Genomic DNA, 7,681 nt, shown 5'->3' on the forward strand with positions numbered 1-7,681 from the left:
GGCCCAGTGCTGGCAGTGCGAGGGGACATGAGGAGTGACAGCCTGTTCAAGGATGGAACGGCTGGTGTCCCTGTGCAAGCCCTGGTCCTGCCAGCCCCTTCCTCGGCGTGCCTGCACGGTGCCAGGCAGACGTTCCCTTGGAGCAGCCCAGGCCCCACTCCGCATGGTGGGGGGCACCCCCCCAAGGAATAGTCTCAGCTCTAATCCTTGTCTCGATATTTGGGATTTAATCAGCACTGAAATAAGTAGCTTTTTTTTTTTTCTTCTAAGGCAGAGAAGAGCTGCGACTCAATAGGAATTAATTTGCCTAATTAGCGTCTTTGGGAAGCTCTCCCTCCTGCGCATGCCCTGGTGGGGGGATTTCAGGGCTTGGGGACCCACTGCGAAGGCTGTGCCTGGTTGGGTGCTGCACAGCATGTTGCCCGTACCCCCCTGCCTGCCTGGCCCAGGCAGCACTGCCCTCGTGCCCCTGCAGGATCCGACCCGGGATGCAGCCGTAGTGCATCAGGCGGATGCCCATCGCTGCAGCGGCACCCACCAGCCCCATGCGGTGCTGAGCCTCGCCGGCCACAGCGGGCACAGGCAGCAGGGGGCTGGCCAGGGGGGGTGCGGGAGCGGGCGACTGACAGGGAAGATGAATGGTTTTAATCACACCGCTTACAGGGCACCATCTGAAGTTTCGTGTAAGTTATGATAGCGACAGTTTGCACGAAAATTGTATTTCCAGGCTTCATTGACTGGCTTAATGAGAATCTTTACGTGTCAGATATTAAATTAAGAAATTAAAGAGCTGTTTCGGTGTGTATAGACTCCTTCCCTCGCACTGAGCTGCTTCTTCCAGATCAATCAGGAACACGCCTCTAGAAAAGATGGGAGAAGCCTTTGATTTTCTGTCACCGGGGAAGTGAATCTAATACGCGTTGGCACCTAATTCATGTTTTATTAAAAGGCATGAGGTGGATGCTGCCGGCCCCCGCCTCTGCCCGCTGCCCTCTCTCCGCCTGCGCTGCTCTGGGAGGAGGGAGCATCCCCGGCTCTGCCATCCTCGGGTCTCCGTGCCGCCTGGCTGTCACACTGTATCCCAAATGCCGGCATCCTGGGGCTTGGGTGATGCTGAGCACTGAGAGGGTGCAGGGCACTGTGTGCCCTGGCCAGTGGGTTTTGCTCTGCTAGCCAGAGATTAAGGTCAATTTGGAAAAACCCATGTTGGAATCACTAGGTTGGAAAATATTGCTGCTCTCCTGCGTTGCATCCCTGCTTTCATTTCTGTACTGGTCGAGTTTGACCTGAATTCACTGATCGTTTTGGACTTCCCTGAAATTTTGCTGGAAATTTGTACTTGGCCAACAACTCACCAGCTGGTGGGGGAGCGGGGAAGATGTCATGGCCATGGGGAGGGACTCGAATGGCCGGGGGACATGGAGCATGCCGTTGGCACTGGCAGGCTCTCGGGCATGGTGAATGGGAGTCATGAACCAAAGCAAGATGGGAGCAGTGAATCACTTAATGCCACGCCATGGACACTGGAGGTAAACACCTAGCACAGGGATGCTGGAGAGTAACACCTGGGGCAGGCACACCAGGGATAAATGTCCTAGGGCAGGGGCATCCAGGGACACCAGGGATAAACACCCCTGGATGGGAGCATCCAGGGACACCAGGGGTAAATATCCCCATTCAGAGGCATCCAGGGACACTGGAGGTAACCTCTGGGGCAGGGACATGCTGGGACAGTGCAGATAAGCTGGGGACACCGGTCAGCTCAGTGTGGTTGGAGAGGGAGTCCAGCTGGGATGACTCCTAGTTTCCTGATTCACCTGGTCCCTGCAACATGTCACAGAGGAGCCTGGGGCCACCTTGGCCCCTGCCACCATCTCAGGTGTCCCTGGGAGGGGGACAGGGGCATTGGGCTCTCTCTGGCTGGGAGGATGCTTGGGTGAGCCCCAAGCCCCATTGGTCAGCATGCCTGGATGGGGTCCTGCTGCCTGGGTGCTCTCCGAGTCCCCTTGCTGCATCTCCACCTTCCAAAGTCGAAGGCGAGGAGGAGAAGGCCGTCGTTGTTGCAAACTGTCTGTCACAGCAAGAAAAATCACACCTCCAGGTCCTTGAACATGCCATCCATCTTCGGCTCCCCCCACTGGCCCCGGCTTCTCCTTGTGCGGGGAAAGTTTGAGTAAACAGCTTAATTTGGCACTAATATGAGCGGAGACATCGTTCGCGGTGTCAACTATTGATTTGCGTCCTTAAGGCCCCATCAGTCATTCGGGCTTTTTCATTTTTTGATATTACAATTGGAAGGGATAAACATCCCAGCAGTCCTGGGCTGGGCTCCCCGTGCCCGTCCCTGAGCCTGGTGCCTGGCGACCCCATGTCCCCATGGGAGGCTGGTCCTGGTGCCGTTAGCCCTCTCCCCACTGCCACTCCCGGTGTTGCTCCCATGGGACATACGTGGGTGCAAAGGGGGAGGTGGGGGGTGCTGGAGCCACGGTGTCCCCTGCAATGAGGATTTGCTACCAGGATGCCTGTGGGGCCGGTGTCCCGAGGACCCTTGCCCAGTGGTGGTCAGGAGCAGGGCAGGGATGGGGTCAGGACTGGGATCCATCGGTCTCGTCGTCCCCAGGCGATTGCCAGGCTGGCCGAGAAACCCCGCGCTGTCCCCACTTCCATCACCACCGTGGCCAGGCACGGGTGCCAGCCCACCCCGGCAGCCGGGCACCCCACTGGCCCAGACTAAATGTCTCATTAAAGGGATTTGCAGGGCTGCCGAGCCGGGCTGTAATCTGGCACTTACCGTTCATTTGTTCCAGCGTCTCAGACAGCCGGCAAAGGTCGTTGGATCTTTAATTAGGCAGAGGCAAACGGCGGGTGCAGCGGGGAGGAGGAACGGCTGCGGGCATTGGGCAGGCAGCCCAAGAGTGGCAAGCGTGTCCCAGCTAACGAGTGAAATGCTTTCTGCCCTCAGGGGCCCCGGCAGACGCAACGAGCCTTCCCTGTGCGGCGTTGTTGTGGCCAGCCAACTCATCCCCTGGCTGCGCAGTGACCGCAACCTCGGCTGGCATTGCCCCCTTCCTCCTCCTCCTCCTCCTCCTCCTCCTCCTCCTTGGTGGTGCACTGCCTGCCCCACAGTCCCAGCCCAACCCCTTCGCCTCCTTCCTGCTCCTCCTGTGCTGTGGGACATGGTGGGAACCCAGCCCTGGGCGCATGGAGTTGGCTGGGCACACACCTGTGCACACTTACGCATGCTCAGTGCATGCAGCGTGCACGTTTGGGGACACATCACCCCTCCCTGGGCAGGTTTCGGGGCCACAGCTGTGCCTGTGCCAGGCTGAGTGAGGTGGCTGGAGCTCAGCTAGGACAAGGCAGAGTCCGACAGGCAAAAACACCGGGACCTGCTGGTACCTCACGTGCCCAGGCAAGGGCATGCGTGTGCTCCCTGCCTGCAAATGCATGTAGGACGGAGATGACGGGTGTGGGAATGCTGTATGGGTGTGTTTGCATGCCTCGGTGCTGAATATGGGCTGTGTGTGCATGTACGTACATCTCCCAGGGTTTAATATGCATGTGTGTGTGCATGTCTGTGTGTACACGTGTGCGTGTGCACGCTGAACGGGCGGTGTGTTTGAGCGTGTGGGGGTGTTTCTTAGTGCTGAATGCCCCCAGAGTAAAGGATGTGTGTGTATGTTCTGCATGTGTGTGCAGTGACGTGTCTGCAGGATACAGGCTGCATTTGCACGTGTGTGCGCATGTACCTCACTGCTGCGTGCAGGCAGGGTAAGGGATATGCGTGCGCACTGCATGTGCACACAGGTACGTGAGCTCCCGTGTGCGAGAGCTCAACACTTGCAGGATACAGTGCGTGTGTGTGTGCCGAGCCATGCGGTGCTTCTTTGTGCTGCGGGAGGGGGCTGGAGGATGCCGCATGGTTGACAGGGCTCCGAAGAGCAAGTGACAGCAGGACGGGAAGTAAAGAAAATCAAACAATTATCCCTCCCCCACGCGCAGAGCCGTCCTGCTCCACGATGGTCATTAATGGCCTGTCAAATCCCATGCTGACAGGTGGGGATCAGTGCCTGATGCAGATTGGCAAGGAACAAGGCACTCCGAGGCTGCGGTCTCGGGGCAACAGGCAGGGACCGCGGCAGGTGCTGCTGCCTCCCACTGCCCATGTGCTGTGGCTGGATGCAGCCCCCCTGGCCCCCCACAACCTGCAGGGTGACACTGTGCCCCAGTGCCCGGGGAGGCTCGGTGGTGGCATGCAGCCCTCCCCGCTGTCCCTGTGGGCTGCAAAGCATGCTGGAGGGATGCAAAGCCTCTGCCACCCGCCCTATGCTGGCGGGGGTCCCTCCAGCCCCAGGTGTGCCCCCAGGGCTGGCTGCAGCCTGAGTGACAGCCTGTCGTGTTAATGAGCCCCGATACCAGGCAGGATGGCTGACACCCACGGCCTCCTCCTCAGGCCATCCCTGGGGGCTCACCACCGTCAAGCACCACCGGAGGAGGTCCGGGGTGAGTGGGGGCTGACAGTGATGCCATTGTTTCTCCTGAATGCCAGTGGAAATCTGTGCGGGTTTGCCCAAACCCAGCAGTTTTGGGGCACCAATTGTCCTAGAAAACATGAGGGCTTCAGGAGATGCAGCTGTGCTGCCCATGCTCCCCGGCATGCAGGGTCACGCTGCCTGCTGCCTGCCCAGACCCACGGTCCACGAGGACTGGTGGCACCCAGGAGCCTCCCCTGACTGGCCCCAGCTGTCACAGACAGGGCAGAAGGGTCTGGAGAAAGGATGAGCCTGGCCAGGGCTGCAGACCATGGTGGGCACTGGGCCCTCAGCATTGCTTCTGGAGCATCCTCGTCGTGCCACAGCATCATCCTCCTGCCACAGCGCCATTTCTGGACCATCCTCCTGCCTCAGCACCAGTATTTCTGGAGCATCCTCCTGCCTTAGCCCATCATTTCTGGAGCATCCTCTGCCTCCGTATCACCATTTCTGGCACATCCTCCTGCCTCAGTCCTACCATTTCTACAGCATCCTCCCTCCTCAGCACCAGCATTTCTGGAGCATCCTCCTGCCTTGGCCCATCATTTCTGGAGCATCCTCTGTCTCGGCATCACTGTTTCTGGAGCATCCTCCGCGCAGCTCTGCATCGCTGCAGCTGTGCCCCCAGTGCCAGCTCCAGCTCCTGGCTCCAGCCTTTGCAATAGCAAGGGGCCCTTATTCTGCATCCGCCTATCTCCTCTCTCTCTTCCTTCCTCTCACATCTCTGCTCGCTCACTCCCTTGAAGACACACATGCCTAATCCGCTTGTTAGCCTATCCCTTCATCTAAAACCAATATGTAGCTGAATGCTAGAGATAATTAATTGATCAATTAGATAGAGAACTGCCTGTGCTCGTGGCACCGCACACACGTGGAGGGGCAGGCTGTGCCAGCACACCTGCCAGCGTGATTCCCCAGCACACGTCCCATGCCTGTGCGAGCGGGTGCTGCAATTCACACCTAGTCGTGCTCAGTGTGTGCACGCAGCCATGCACGCCCAGCTGCATTCAGTGCGCACACCCAGCCGTGCACACCCAGCCACACACACTGTATGCCTGCACACTGCTGTTTGGAGGGTGCTGAGCACCGGTGCTGAGCTCAGGGTGGCACACACCACTCCTGCATCCCCTCCCATCTCCCACACCCCGCTTCCTGCCCCTATTTGCTTGCCAGCTGCAGGGGCACATCTGCAGAGGTCCCACCGGAGGGGACAGGCCACCAGCCAAGGTGACCACAGGGTGCTGGCAGCTCACGGGGCTGGGGCCAGCCCGCCTGCCCCAGCGGAGGGACATAGTCAGTTGATGGGTGCTGCCATGCAACGGGGAGCCCGGGTTGCAGACCCACTGACCCCCCCCCGGCCCATCCTGGACGTGGGCGAGGGATGGGCCACCTTGTCACTATGCCACCTGCCCCAGAGCCATGTGACACTGCAAAGCTGGGGGGTGCCTGCTCTGCTCCCCGGCAGAGTATGAGTGCTCCAAATCCTGCCCGGGGGCTCCTGCCTGGCTAAGCAGGACACCCCGACTGCTGGGCACAGTGTGGGTGCCCCCCAACCCCCTACTCCTCCTGGGTGCTGCTGTGCCTGGGTGACCCTAACCACCCCAGAGCACGGGGTAGGATGCCGAGCGTCCGGGGGGGTCCCAGCTGGCAGGACGGTTGCCCCAGCACCTGGGGGGGAACAGGCAGGGCTGCCGAGGAGGTAGGGCGCCGCGGGGAAGTAAATAATGCAGCAAACCCATGTCTACCAACCCCCTCCTCCATGGGCTTTGAAAAGCAACACATTACCCTGATCTCCAGACATGAGTTTTTGTCACCAAACAGGGTGATGAGGAGACTTTGAAGCAAATACAAACACCGGGAAAGGGAATACATAAGAAGAGAGTTGTGTGTTCTCTTCAGAAAACAATTGCGGTGTCAACTACACGGAGCAGCTCCGTGGAGGGGGAGCTGCTAACCAGGAACCTGACAGCCCCAAACGCCAGGAAATTATCATCAAAATAAAGAAATCCTCCCTCCGCTGACAGCGCTCCAGCCCCTTCCCCGCTCCCGGCTGCAGGGAGCCTGGGATGCCCCTTCCCCTCCTCCCCTCGTGCCCCACGTTACCCCAGGTGCTGCATGTGCCCCCACCCTTGCGCCCCAATAGGTCCCCTGCGGTGGCATCGCTGTTCCAGCTGGGGACACAGAGCCCCTGAGCCCCTCTGCACCCACTCGTGCTTTGCACGTGCGCTTGTCACCTGCAAACACATACCTTGCATGCACGCTCCTGCCTTGCACGCGCATGCTTGTGCCCTGCATGTGGATAGCTTGCACACCTCGCATGAGTGCTCACACCCCGCACATACCTCCTGCTTTATGCATACGCTCACACCTTGCACAGGCACTCACACCTTGCACACTCACACCCCGCACACACTTGCACATGCGCTCGTGCCCTGCATATACACTCACACCTTGCACGCCTTGCACACTTCACCCCCACAGTCCTACACATGCCCTACCTGTGTGTTCCCCTTCTCCCTGACATCCTCCTTGAAGCAGCATAAATAAATATATATCTGTATATGTATGTAAAGGCAGCACTATATATAGCATGGAAGATGTTATCATTTTGTGGCAGGTCCCTCTCTGCGGCTGCCAGCTCCTGCCGGATTTTGCTTGGGCATTTAAGGTGCCTTGGTAATTTGGGCAGGATTTGCGGGGTCTCCCTTTGAGCCGGGCCCCGCTGGTGTGCCCTGTGTGGGAAGGGCCACCAGATGCGTGTCCTCGTGGAGCTCAGGGCAGCCCCGGGGAGCCTGGCACGGGGTCCTGCCCCTGCACCCCCCAGGGCAGCCAGGGAAGGGCTGTCCCCCAGGGCACAGCTGGTACTGGGGGTGCCTTGGTGTGGGGGTCCTGCCACAAGGACCCCTGGAAGCTTGGGGGAAGGAGCACCTTTGTGTAGCACACAGTCACCCTCTCGCTTTCAGATGCATGTGCACTAATGCTCTGCACGTGCACTCCCGCCCTGTGCACACTCGCAGCACGTGCACGCTCACTCCCTGCAGAAGCACTCCTGCCCTGCTCACACTCAGTCCCTGCACGAGCACTCCCAATCTGCTCACCGCTCCCTGCGCGAGCACACCCACCCTGCTCACACTCACCCCTTGCACAAG

Source organism: Aptenodytes forsteri, unplaced genomic scaffold (assembly GCF_000699145.1).
Source record: "Aptenodytes forsteri isolate BGI_AS27 unplaced genomic scaffold, ASM69914v1 Scaffold659, whole genome shotgun sequence".
Lineage (NCBI taxonomy): Eukaryota > Metazoa > Chordata > Aves > Sphenisciformes > Spheniscidae > Aptenodytes > Aptenodytes forsteri.